The sequence below is a fragment of the Pseudophryne corroboree genome, chromosome 11, assembly GCF_028390025.1.
Source record: "Pseudophryne corroboree isolate aPseCor3 chromosome 11, aPseCor3.hap2, whole genome shotgun sequence".
Classification (NCBI taxonomy): Eukaryota; Metazoa; Chordata; class Amphibia; order Anura; family Myobatrachidae; genus Pseudophryne; species Pseudophryne corroboree.
The window spans coordinates 233,903,448-233,916,732 of record NC_086454.1 but is presented as its reverse complement, the minus strand read 5'-3'; the positions used below and the strand labels follow the sequence as shown (position 1 = coordinate 233,916,732).

Sequence of the window (13,285 nt, the reverse complement as noted above, 5' to 3'; positions counted from 1 at the left end):
CTAATACGGGACACAAGGTTTCAAAGGATAAGTTACAGTTGTGCCAGACCAAGGTGAAATATTTGGGACATTGCTTGACACAAGGACTGAGACACCTCACCGCTGATAGAATACAGGCGATTCGCGACATGACTCTGCCACAAACCCAGCAGCAGATTCGCACTTTCCTCGGAATGTGTGGGTACTGCCGAAACTGGATCCCAGGGTTCTCCATACTGGCTTTACCTTTGCAGGAAATGGTCTCCTCGAACAAACCAGATCGGATCTCTCACACAGATGAGTCCGAACTGGCATTTGAGAGACTTAAACAATGCCTATCACAGGCACCTGCATTAGGCATGCCAGATTATGGGAAACCCTTTGAGTTGTACGGTACGGAAAGTGCTGGGTGTGCGGCAGGTGTCCTAACCCAGAAACATGGTGATGCCAGCAGGCCGGTAGCTTACTACAGTGCACAGTTGGACACCGTAGCACGGTCTCTCCCCACAGGCTTGCGAAGTGTTGCAGCGATAGCATTGCTAGTGAGTAAAAGTGAAGATGTAGTGTTGGGACACAACCTGACCATCCATACACCTCATGCAGTATCAGCCTTACTGAACTCTGCCCAAACCAGACATGTCTCATCAGCAAGGTTTACAAGGTGGGAATTAGCACTAATGGCACCTGTAAACATCACCACAAAGAGATGCAGCGCACTAAATCCTGCAACTTACCTCCTGGGTATGCCTGGACAGGCACAAAGGGTGGAGGATGAGAGTGATGGTGAAGGAGGATTTAGTACAGACACTGACACACATGATTGTATGGAATATCTGAACCAAACTTTCACTGCAAGACCCAACATTAGTGACAACCCACTGGAAGGTGTAGATTTTACTTTTTACACTGACGGTAGTTGCCACAGACAGACGGACTCGGGAGACTTGTGTACTGGATACGCAGTCGTAGATGACAAAGGTATCATATAAGCTGAACCCCAGGGCCCACCGCACTCAGCACAAGTTGCTGAGCTGGTCGCCCTAACCAGAGCGTGTGAATTGGCTAAGGGTAAGTCAGCCAATATTTATACAGATTCTAGATATGCCTTTGGAGTAGTGCATGATTTCGGGGCCCTATGGCGCCTCAGAAATTTCATGACGGCAGCTGGCACACCTGTAGCGCATGCATCCCATATAAAAAGGCTTCTGACAGCGATACAGGAACCTGACAGAGTGGCTGTTATCAAGTGCAAAGCCCACACTTACAGTCAAGACCCAGTGTCACTTGGTAACAGCCGGGCAGACGAAGCTGCTAAATCAGCAGCCAGCACCCCCATACAGACAGATATCACACAACTGATGGTATTCAATACCGTCAACACACAAAAATTAATTGAAATGCAAAATTTGTGTTCCCCACAGGAAAAGGCAGTCTGAAGGTCAAAAGGATATGGCCAGGAGTCCTCAGGACTCTGGACAGATGGACAAGGTAAGCCAGTAGCCCCCAGAGCATATCTTCCAAGTTTAGCTGAGGCGGCACACGTTCTGACTCATCTGGGCAAAGAGGGTATGTGTAAGCTGGTGAGAGCCTACTGGTGTGCGCCAGGATTCTCTTCTCATGCGGGTAAGAGAGCAATGACATGTCTTATCTGCTTGAGGAAGAATATTGGAAAGTCAATACCAACAGAACCATCCCATATCCCGCCAACAGACGGCCCTTTTCAGGTAATACAAATTGATTTCATACAGTTGCCACACTGCAGAAATTTAAAGTATGTGTTAGTTTGTATTGACGTGTTTTCAAATTGGGTAGAAGCGTTCCCCACTGCCACAAATACTGCTACGTTCACTGCAAAGAAAATGGTGCAGGAATTTGTGTGCAGATATGGTATCCCTAGGATAATTGAAAGCGATAGGGGTACCCATTTTACAGGTGAAGTCTTTCAGGTTATGTGCAAACTAGTGGGAATTAATAGTAAGCTGCATACTCCGTACCGCCCACAGGCGAGTGCGAAAGTGGAAAGAGTAAACAGCACTATTAAGAACAAGCTGAGCAAAGTGATGGCTGAAACTGGATTGTTATGGCCAGAAGCTTTGCCACTTGTATTGTACAGCATCAGAACCACTCCCAGGTCCCCCCTTAACCTATCACCCTTTGAGATTCTTTTTGGTCAACAACCCCATGTAATTATTGACCCCCAGGATGATTTGAAATGCAATAATGAGGTGACTATAAAATATATGGTTAAGATGAGCCAACAGTTGAGGAATCAAAACAGAAATCTAAAGCTGGTGATTCCTGACCTACCAAACAGTAATTGTCATGACATTGAACCTGGGGATTATGTAATGATTAAAAATTTTCTACGCTCAGGTTGCCTTATTGACCAATGGGAAGGACCGTACCAAGTCTTATTAACCAGCACGACAGCATTAAAGGTTGCCGAGAGAGAGACTTGGGTCCACTCGTCCCACTGTAAGAAGGTCGCTGACCCAGAGAGAGCCCGTGACAAAGAGCAGAGTGTGGAGGAAATCGTATCACTGGAGTGCCTGTTCCGGGAAGGTTGAGAGGCAGGACTGTTGTCACGGCACTTGAGCACAGAGAACTACAAGACCAGAGGCGGTTGTCGCACAAAATTTAAATTTATTTTTCCTTTTTATTATTTTCTCCATCTCCCATTACCCTCCTTTTTCCTTTTACCTCCTTTTACCTTCCTTGCTCCTTTTTCTCTCCCCTTAACAAGATGGACTTACCCCAAGAGACTGCATTCCGGGTTTTCCTGTTGACCCTGTTGTTAACCAGAGGAGTCTGTTCCGGTGAGAGTACCAGAGAGGTCGTGAAAGGATCTGGAATGGGTTCTGATGGCAAGGACGGATTTGTAGAATTCCAAGAGCAACACATCCATCGAGCAAAGGCGAGTATCAGAAAACGATCTGGTAGTCAAGAAACTAGGAGGCACTGTGAAGGGTTATTGGCTGAGGAAAATTGTATTTGTAGAAACTGTGAAAACATAGTTGAGGACGGGTGCATCCAGAGATGTCAGTCCAGCCTTAATATCAACATGGACCGTCATCCATTGAGTGATTATCATTCATAAGTGGGTAAGGTTTTAAACCAAACAGAATGCTGGGTGTGCTCACAAGTACCTCAAGGTCAGAGCAAGTCAGGACTAGTACCGTATCCTTTAACAATAGATGAGGTACTTGAATTAAGGGGTGGGAGACCGGTGGACAAGAAATTTAATATTTCTAGGCCTCCTAGTTTGAAGCTCCACCAATATCATGTGAATAGATCCTTAGTATGTTTCAACATTTCCAATTCCCGAAAGCCGGGAAATTGGGAAGTGACATGGAATAACCAAACCATGGCATTTTCATACAGAGCCGACAGAATACCCGTAGACACTGAACTTATACGCCAAATAGCCGACGGTGGAAGATATTTTCAGTACAAGTATACTCTAGGAAGTAGGACCATGCGGGTTGGAGAAGTATCACCAGGGTACTGTGCGCATATCATACAGCCTGATATATGTACTGAACAGATGAGAGAGTTAGGGATAGGATTTTTCACTTGGAAGGTTTCCAATATGGTAATGTCATATTCTGTCCCATATGTTCTCCCCGATGATGCATATTTCAAAAGCGGGAGGAAGGCGTATAAGTGGCTTGCCCCAAACTCAGAGGGATCATGTTACATTGGAAGAGTGTTGCCAGAAGTTATGACCATAACCCATAATAAGATGAAAGACGTTCACCGCAATGCTCAAGCTCCTTACACTCACACTCACTATGAACACATTGTTAAGAGACACCTTATAGATAGGACAGAGCACACAGCCTCTGATTTGATCCACGAATCCACCGGGATTCAATTCCTACTCGCGTTAGATATCACCCGTACCGCCAGAGGAATTATAAATTATAGGTATATTCATGCGCTAGCACACCTGATAGATAATATCACCGAGATGTATGATGACACCTTCAGGTATACAGGGAGGGAGTTGCAAGCTTACAAAACGGAACTGGTCCAGCACAGGATGGTTCTAAATTATATCACAGCGGTGACAGGCGGGTACTGTGTCACCTTAGCAACTCAGTATGGTGTGAAGTGCTGCACGTACATTACAAACAGCACTGATGACCCAACCGAGATCATAGATCAAAAGATGGACGATATCTTGCAATTGAAGTGGGAGTTCTGGAGGAGACACAACTTTACCCTTACTGCTGTGAGTAATGAACTGACCGGCTGGGTCTCATGGTTGAACCCACGCAATTGGTTCTCAGGTTTAGGAGAATGGGCTCAAAATGTTATCGTGAGTGTAGGAAAGTTTCTCCTTTGTATCCTGGGAGTTGTCATAATGATTGGTTTGATATTTAGATGTGTTCGAATTTTAACGCGGCGCAAGCACGGTACAAAAGTGATGAGTTTGAGGAGCGGGGGCATTGTTACAACAACTGATTTAATTTATGACCCATCAATAGAGACAATGTTGTGATAAGACGTGATTCCCCGGTCCGTTTCTTTCACCCGTTTCTCCTTTGTTTTCCCTCAAGCAAAAATACATCCATTCGGAAAAGACTTTGATGAACAATACATCCATTTGGAAAAGACTTTTGATGAACAATACATCCATCCAGAAAGGACTTTGATTAACACTTTCAGCAAAGATACAGCCATCCGGACAAGACTTCAACCAACACCCAAGAACGATTGCACAAATGTTATGTGAATGTATTTGTGATACGTGTCTTATCTTCATCTCTACAACCTTCAGGTAGTGACACACATAGTCGACAGGGGATATATATACATATATTAGCATTCACATGTATTTCCCCCTCCATGTATCATCAACTAAATGTGCACCCCATTTGTTGGAACAAGAAGCCGAAAAGAGCTAAGGCCACAGTGGATTAATTCCAAAAGGTAAAACAGTACAAATCATACACTACAGGCTAACAAGTAAATCTAAACAGAATAATGGCTACAGAGAATGTACATACGTGAGAATGTTCGCAAGCGCAACCCGGCCGGTCCTCCGCTGGTCATACAGATAGCGTTCAGAGTCTTCTGACCGACCAGGCAACAATGGGCTTTTTATACACAACATGCATACACAATACAATGGTCACTGTAATCTCATTGTCCATTGGACACAGTAGCCTGGGCCCTATAACTCCCAGCAGTTGATCTGCAACGTGGGGATAATTGGGGTCAGTCCTGTCAATAAGTGGAGAAGGCCCTGTAAAGTGGTTGATTGCTAGTGTTTGTGTGGTGTTCTGGTGAGGATGTCCCCAAGTACTCCCTCCAAACCCTGCCTGGGTCTCCTCTCTCCCCTTCCTCTGCCCTGAGTCTCTTTCCTCCACTTGCTCTAGAGGTCTGCAAAGCCCATAGAGATCCTTCTTCCAGGTAAGTATCTTTGAAGTTGTGGTGATGTTTTAATGTTATCTAGGGGGTAGTGTACTAATGTTATGGGGCAGCGGAGGGTAGCATGTGTATGAGCAGTGGGGCATTAATGTTGTGTGGGAGTATGAATCAAAAGGGGTTTGTTTGCTAAGCACAGCTGATCTATAAAAGGCAATTGAATTAAAATACTTAACATCCAACACAGAATAGGTTAAAATACATAGGGGGTAATTCAGCTGGAATTGCTTGTGCGATCATCGGCGCAGTTTCCCAATAATTAGGATACTGCACATGTGCAGAATGGGTCCTGTGATAACATTGCAGCATTGCTAATACCACTGCCTTATTGACAGGCAGAGACTTTCTGGGGGAGGGACGGGGGCGGGGGCTGCTAGCGTTGCCAGAAACGGGGGGCATGACACCCCCATTTTCCGGGAGTGGCGAGGCCAAGGACTGGTCATAAGACGCAGTTTCCTTGGCCTCGCATGCTGCCATGCTATGGTTAGCCTGAGTAAGCTGAGGCCTACTCCGCTTGCCATCATAGATCACCTTTGTGACCAATGGTCACAATGTTTGATCACAGACTGCTACTCCAGTCACAGTGCTGTGATCGTATATGCAGCAAGGAGGTGTTTAACACCTCCTACTGCATTTGTATTGCTATGGATTGCCGAGCAGCTTTGCAATTGCAATCCATGCTGAATGAGGGAATAGTCACTTTACTTCAAATAATCATAATAGTAGCACATAACAATCCTTAAGCATTCAGCATCATATGATGTTCATGTGAAGTGACTTTACAGTATGCATTTTAACCTATTTTGTGTCATTTCAATAATTTCATTCAGTTGCCTCTTAGTCTTTATAGGTCAGCTACACCCAGCGAATAAATCCCCTTTTGATTGTCCCTTGTAAGAGTACCTCCCACCCCTTACCTTGTAGGCAGCAGCAGATATACACAGACCTTTGTACTACTGACTGGTAATTTATTTTTAGGAAATTGTATTGTAAATTATATGATACATCCGTTCACTTTGCGCCTGAATCTGTTTTTTGTAGTATGGGGGTCAGTGGCAAATTAAGAGAGGATGGGGTGTGTGCAGACTCCTTGTGGGCCCACTTCTCTATCAGCAGCCACAGTGCTGTAGACTCTGGCTTTGTGCCAGAGTCTACTGAACATGCGCATGTATCAGGGAAAATGGGGCCCAAGCATTATTCCTGGGGACATATCTAGTGTGCATTTATGTCACGAACGTCAGCTGCTGCAGGACTCCGGACGGGAAAGTATTACTATGTGGGTGCAGAGTTGCGGTGTGGGCCCCTCTGGACTCCCTGAACCCATTATAGATGCGCCAATGGTGGCTGTATTTATATTGCCTGGGAGAGTGGCATGTGTATTAATATTATCTGTGGATAAGGCAATTCACAGCATTGTACAGAAAGAGGTGGAACAACAATGCAAATCATGTCATCCAATCCCCGGACTGCACACTTCACACTGGAAGCAGAAGTCAGATTTTTAATGTGGCGCTTGCATAATTATCATTTATCTATCTCCATTGCAGATCTGAAGATTCGAACCCCGAGAAACAGGAACCAGCCTTCCATAAGAGGAGGTCAGTGGATTGAAGCAGAGGCAAGCAGCGGTAAGTAGTTGTAACATACAAAAGTGACCTCATACACCTAGCGTCCCTACACATATTGTGCAAGACACCCAGTGCAACTGAAGCGCTCCGAGAAGAGTAGTGTATTGACTTTTCCTTTAAATTGTACATCTTAGTCGCATCGCAGTTGCAGTGAAAAGCCGCTCACAGTGTACTAGCGACAATTGTCGGCGACGTTACACACACAGAAACTGGTATAACACACATACAAAGTCGCAGATGAAGCACAACAGAACTTGTTGGAAGGAAAAGCCACATACACACATATGAGAACTCTATTTGCACAGATTCAGACTCAGTCGCACAGATGTACAAGTATTACAAGTCCCAGGGGTCAGTGTACGACATCATTATAATTACGTTGCTTCTGGTTGTTTTATTTACAGAAATACCGGAAGATGCATATATTGAGCAAAAAAGATGCTCGGTGCGGCAGAGTTGCCTGATACATGGCATGACAAGAGCAACAATGTATGAGGACACATCTGTACACCCACACACACATTGCTCTGTCTACACCACCACCTTCACAGTCTATGACAGTCTTTATTGTAGTGTAATTCCCTTCCCCATTCTACTCTGCGGAGAGAATTCAATGAATAGCGGGAAATGTAAAAAATACATGTGGCACAAGGTTTTTCCCACAGCCGCGGGATTTTGCAATTCAATTCGAGGAGAGAATATGAGATGCAGTGCAAGTCTTTTTAAACACTCCCCCAGAGCAAGTCTGATTTTTCCTAAAATGGTTATACAGAGACTTGGCTGTCAGCACTGCACTACTGGAGGGTCTACCACGTGTTCTAAATTGGTTAGACATTATACCCATTTGAATTGCCTTCACTCCTGAGTCTCTGAGCAGTGGCGGAACAAGCAAGCGGTGGGCCCAGGTGCGACAAAATGCTTTGGGCCCCCCCCCCCCCCATCCAAGTCCACCCCAGGGGCAGTGCGCGCCGTAGGCGCGCGCAAAAATACATAGTGGCGTGGCTTCGTGGGGAAGGGGTGTGGCCACAAAATAATACCAACACAGTAGTCTCCATTATTCAAATTACGCCGCACAGTAGCACCACTACACCAGGTAGAGACCCTTTTACACCTTACAGCGAACAGATTCCTCTTTTTACACATTACAGCAGACAGCGTGCCCTTTTTACACATAACGGCAGACAGCGTGCCCTTTTTACACATAACTGCAGACCGCGTGCCCTTGTTACACATTACGGCAGACAGCGTGCCCTTGTTACACATTACGGCAGACAGCGTGCCCTTTTTACACATTACGGTAGACAGCGTGCCCTTGTTACACATTACGGCAGACAGCGTGCCCTTGTTACACATTACGGCAGACAGCGTCCCCATTTTTACACATTACGGCAGGCAGATTCCTCCTTTTTACACATAGCAGCAGGCAGATTCCCCATTTTTACACATAGTGTCAGGCAGCCCCCCTTTTTTACACATTACGGCAGGCAGATTCCCCATTTTTACACATAGCGTCGGGCAGATTACCCCTTTTTACACATAACGGCAGACCGCGTGCCCTTGTTACACATTACGGCAGACAGCGTGCCCTTTTTACACATTACGGCAGACAGCGTGCCCTTGTTACACATTACGGCAGACAGCGTCCCCATTTTTACACATTACGGCAGGCAGATTCCCCTTTTTACACATAGTGGCAGGCAGTCCCCCATTTTACACATTGCGTCGGGCAGATTACCCCTTTTTACACATAGCGGCAGGCAGTCCCCCATTTTTACACATTGCGGCAGGCTGATTCCCCCTTTTTACACATAGTGGCAGGCAGTCCCCCCTTTTTACACATTGCGGCAGGCAGTCCCCCCTTTTTACACAGTGCGGCAGGCAGTCCCCCCTTTTTACACATTGCGGCAGGTAGTCCCCCCTTTTTACACATTGCGGCAGGCAGTCCCCCATTTTTACACAGTGCGGCAGGCAGTCCCCCCTTTTTACACATTGCGGCAGGCAGTCCCCCCTTTTTACACATTGCGGCAGGCAGTCCCCCCTTTTTACACAGTGCGGCAGGCAGTCCCCCCTTTTTACACATTGCGGCAGGCAATCCCCCCTTTTTACACAGTGCGGCAGGCAGTCCCCCCTTTTTACACAGTGCGGCAGGCAGTCCCCCCTTTTTACACATTGCGGCAGGCAGTCCCCCCTTTTTACACATTGCGGCAGGCAGTCCCCCCTTTTTACACATTGCGGCAGGCAGTCCCCCCTTTTTACACATTGCGGCAGGCAGTCCCCCCTTTTTACACAGTGCGGCAGGCAGTCCCCCCTTTTTACACATTGCGGCAGGTAGTCCCCCCTTTTTACACATTGCGGCAGGTAGGCACAAGAAAGAAAGAAGGAAAGAAAAAGAAAGAAAGAAAGAAAGAAAGAAAGAAAGAAAGAAAGAAAGAAAGAAAGAAAGAAAGAAAGAAAGAAAGAAAGAAAGAAAGAAAGAATTATACTTACCCTCTCCGCCGGCTCAGGCTCCTCGGTGCAGCTGCGTCAGACGACGATTCCCGGGCAGTAGAGAAGAAGGAGGAGGGAGGTGAAGGAGGGAGCTGCAGCAGCGCTGTGTTATTGGTGGAGGCGCTGCTGCTGCTGCCCCTCTGCTTCCCTATAGGCTGTTCTCGGAAGACAGCCTATAGGGAAGCAGAGGAGCAGCAGCAGCTGCGCCTCCACCAGTAACAAAGCGCTGCTGCGGCTCCGTCCTCCGGCTCCCTCCTCCTTCCCCCGTCTGTACCGCTGCTCAGCTCCTATCTCCGGGCGGCTGTGCGCTGCGGGCAGCGGTTGCCTGCAGCGCACAGCGGCATGTAATGAGTCAGTTTGACTCATTACATGCTTGGGCCCCTGGACAGAGGCGGGCCCCAGTGCAGTGCACTGCCTGCACTGCCGGTAGTTCCGCCTCTGTCTCTGAGTGTCAGGTTCAAGCTGCTGACCGACGAGGTTCCTTATGCTTGCGAACCAGTTAGATTCTATACACATATGAATCTTCCCCATATTCGAATATCTGAATGTCAGACTCAAGCTGATGATATATGAGGTATGGTCCTCGCTGTATCAATCAAGTCCCATTGAAATATTGAAACGTTGTTCATACATCTTTGAATGACCTTTTATGTGCTGACAATATGTTCTGAAATGAAGAGATTTTACCCCTGATGAAGTCTTGGAACAAGACGAAACGCGTTGGGTTATTTATCTATCTATTATCTGATGTTACCTCCGAATCTACAATAAGGAGAAGGAGGAAATCGTAGTGATATATCTACGCTTTTTGTTCATCACTACAAACTGATTGTTCAAATTGTGCGACAAATGTAAATGTATCAACTCTGTATACTTATGAACATTTGTGTCGGGTTTATATGTTGTTTTAATAAATTTTTATGTTAGCATTTGTTATCTGACGTAATTTATCCGGAGAGTACTGTAAGGGTCCGTTTTTAGGTAGGGCGTTGATATAACTCCCTTGGCGCCATCTCCTCTATTTCGTTTCATATTTTCACACATTTAGTTCCTCCTAACAGGGAACTTAGAGGATACAGGCAGCCATATAATTAATTAATTTTAGTGTTTTATTTGAAATAGCGCAGTGGGAGAGTAATTCTTGTCATATATATATATATATATATATAGAAAATGCATTGGTCTGTTTGTGTTTCTGTCTGGTCTGTCTGTGAGATGTGATGTCATAATGGTAACTGATGTGATGTCATAACGATAACTGCCTATACCTGGACTTTGCTGCTGCCCTTTCTCATACTCGCCCAGAACCCTGGCAATACACAGCTCACCAACAGTAGGTGATATCCCTGGAAAAGCTGTTCACATAAGGTTAGTGACTGGACAGAGATAAGTGCAATGCAGCAGCAGACTTGGAGCATGATTAATGAGAGTCAGAGGAAAATAGAAATTATTGACAGTCACACATACCCTTCATTATCCAACTTAAAATACTAGTAGGGTTTCAGTTAAAAAAAATCCACCCATTTCGGAGCCAGGGCTATATATATATATATATATATATATATATAAAAAGAGAGAGAATATCTCTGTGGAGCGCACTTATTTTATAAACTGATATAGTTAGATAATTTTTGATGGATATTTTATAAAGAGAGGATGACCGTACACATATAAACACCCATATTAAAATTACATATATCTTTTTATTATAAGATTTAAATTTAAAATGAATTGATAATGAAACTTTCTTTTACATTGAAGATACAATTGTATGTTTCAGCATTATTCATGTAAGAAATATATATAAAACGATATAAAAGAGCTTTCACCAACGCGTTTCGTCTATATCGACTTCTTCAGGGGTGTTTTCTAAATAACAGCTCTCTATTTAATTTGGAATAACTGTATCATTCATAAAAGGTAATGAGTTTTAATTGGACCAAATTGTGCTGAAATTTTTTTTAAAACTAGGTTGGAAAACTTGAGGAAGAAGATTCCCAAACTATGATGGCATTTGATGGGTTGGAAAACTTGAGGAAGAAGATTCCCAAACTATGATGGCATTTGATGGGGTTCCTTATTATAGGCCACCTAGTGAATTATATTCTTCTCCAAAATGTAGATATATTGTTTATTTATATTGCCTCATTAGGTTGATATTTCCGCAATTTTTCAAAATATCTGTGAAGCACAAAAGGAAGGATCCACTTATGAGCTTAGGGTAAATAAATCCCTTTTGTTTTCCAGCAGTTGTCCTATAGGTCTGCATGCATGGGAATCCAATATAAAAAAAAATATTTCTTATATATATAAAATGATTTGCTCAGCTTGTTTGTTTGTCTGTTGCTTATGCATTCGGACACCCCTGCATAACCTGGGATGAAACCACCCAGAGGTGGTCCAGGTCAGGTTTTAGGGGTGTTAAGGTCCCGGTCGGACCTCATGGTGGAATGCGTCAGGAAGTTCTTTGAGCAAGGGAGCCCGTTCAAAGCCTTCCACTGGATGTATTTGATGAAAACATCACAGAATTGTAACATTAGATTCCAGAAGATACTAGTAGGACCTCCCCTTGGTGTACATTGGGCAGAACGGTGACCCAGGGAGCCTGTTCTTGGCTGCCACTGGATGGTTTTGGAAGAAAACTTTACAAAGTGGGAACATTGGATCCCAGAAGACATACTAGGGGGTTGGGGTCCCAGTCGGACCTCCTGTTGGTGTACGCTGGCCAGACCTTTGACCTGGGGGGTCTTATCTGTGCCTGCCACTGTATGGATTTGGATTATCCATGTTTAATCATATTTTTTATTAATTCGCCTTTATATGGAATTTAGGTATGACCCTTTTTGGCTACTTTCTTCCAAAAGCTTTGGAGAAGCTCTCCTTTTGTAGTGTGATTTTGTTGGTTAATAACTTGCATCCCTTTACATGTCTCTTAGAGGGCTGGTTATAAGTTTTATAAGGGGAGAAAGTGTAAATATCAAATGCTGGATGAGCGGGGGAGCATTATTTGGCATTTAATGACTGACTGTGGGAGGGTGGGGTGCTTGTTACATATGGACACCTTCAGGTACAGCAGCACCAACCCTGTCCTAGAAATTAGTGGAGCTCACTGGGCCAGCGAGTATTTTTTTTTTACATGTCATTGAGTTTTAAGAGCTGAAAACCCTGTGTGCATTTTTTCGAGGTAAGCCAAAATTGTGAATTCAACCTCACACCCAATTGAATTCCTCTGTCCAGTCTTTTTTCTCTGACTTGCGTGCCCCTGTGTGTGCATCTTTGTCACCTGAAAAAAATATAATAAATAAGATCAATTTATCAAGAGAGCGCATTAGCAATTTATTATATCAATAAATTTCCATAAAAATTACACAGTTTAAAATACACACACGCACAGTAAAAATTACATGCAATATTACTCTGTAATGGCAATAAAAAACTATGGCTCCTATAATAAATAAGGAGTGGTTATAATCACCATTTGTTTATAAATTCCTTAATTCAGCTGGATCCAATCCTTTTGATGTGCATATAAGGGCTAATTGTTAAATGCTTGTAACAAACAGTATACCATCCACGTCTCCTTTAGGGTACACCTGTTATTGGGAAGTTAAATCCCTGGTGCTAGAATCAATGAGCATTGGGGGTAATTTCGAGTTGATCGCTCGCTGGCAACTTTTTGCAGCGCTGCGATCAGGTTAAAACTCTGCAAAACTGCACATGCGTATTTACCGCAATGCACAGGCGCGTGGTACGGGTAT

At 44.5% G+C, this 13,285-nt stretch overlaps 1 protein-coding gene across 7 annotated transcripts in view; it reads right to left on the bottom strand.

The window, feature by feature from the left end:
- The window catches only part of LOC134969376 (uncharacterized), a 229,414-nt gene that overhangs the window by 143,218 nt on the left and 72,911 nt on the right, over positions 1 to 13,285 (bottom strand). Inside the window, exon 3 of one of the 7 annotated variants that reach the window (XM_063945301.1) lies at positions 12,741 to 12,810. The exons of the other annotated variants lie outside the window; for them this stretch is intronic. The gene's annotated coding sequence lies outside the window, so the exon portion shown is untranslated. The remainder of the gene's footprint in view (positions 1 to 12,740; positions 12,811 to 13,285) is intronic. 7 annotated transcript variants of the gene reach the window in all.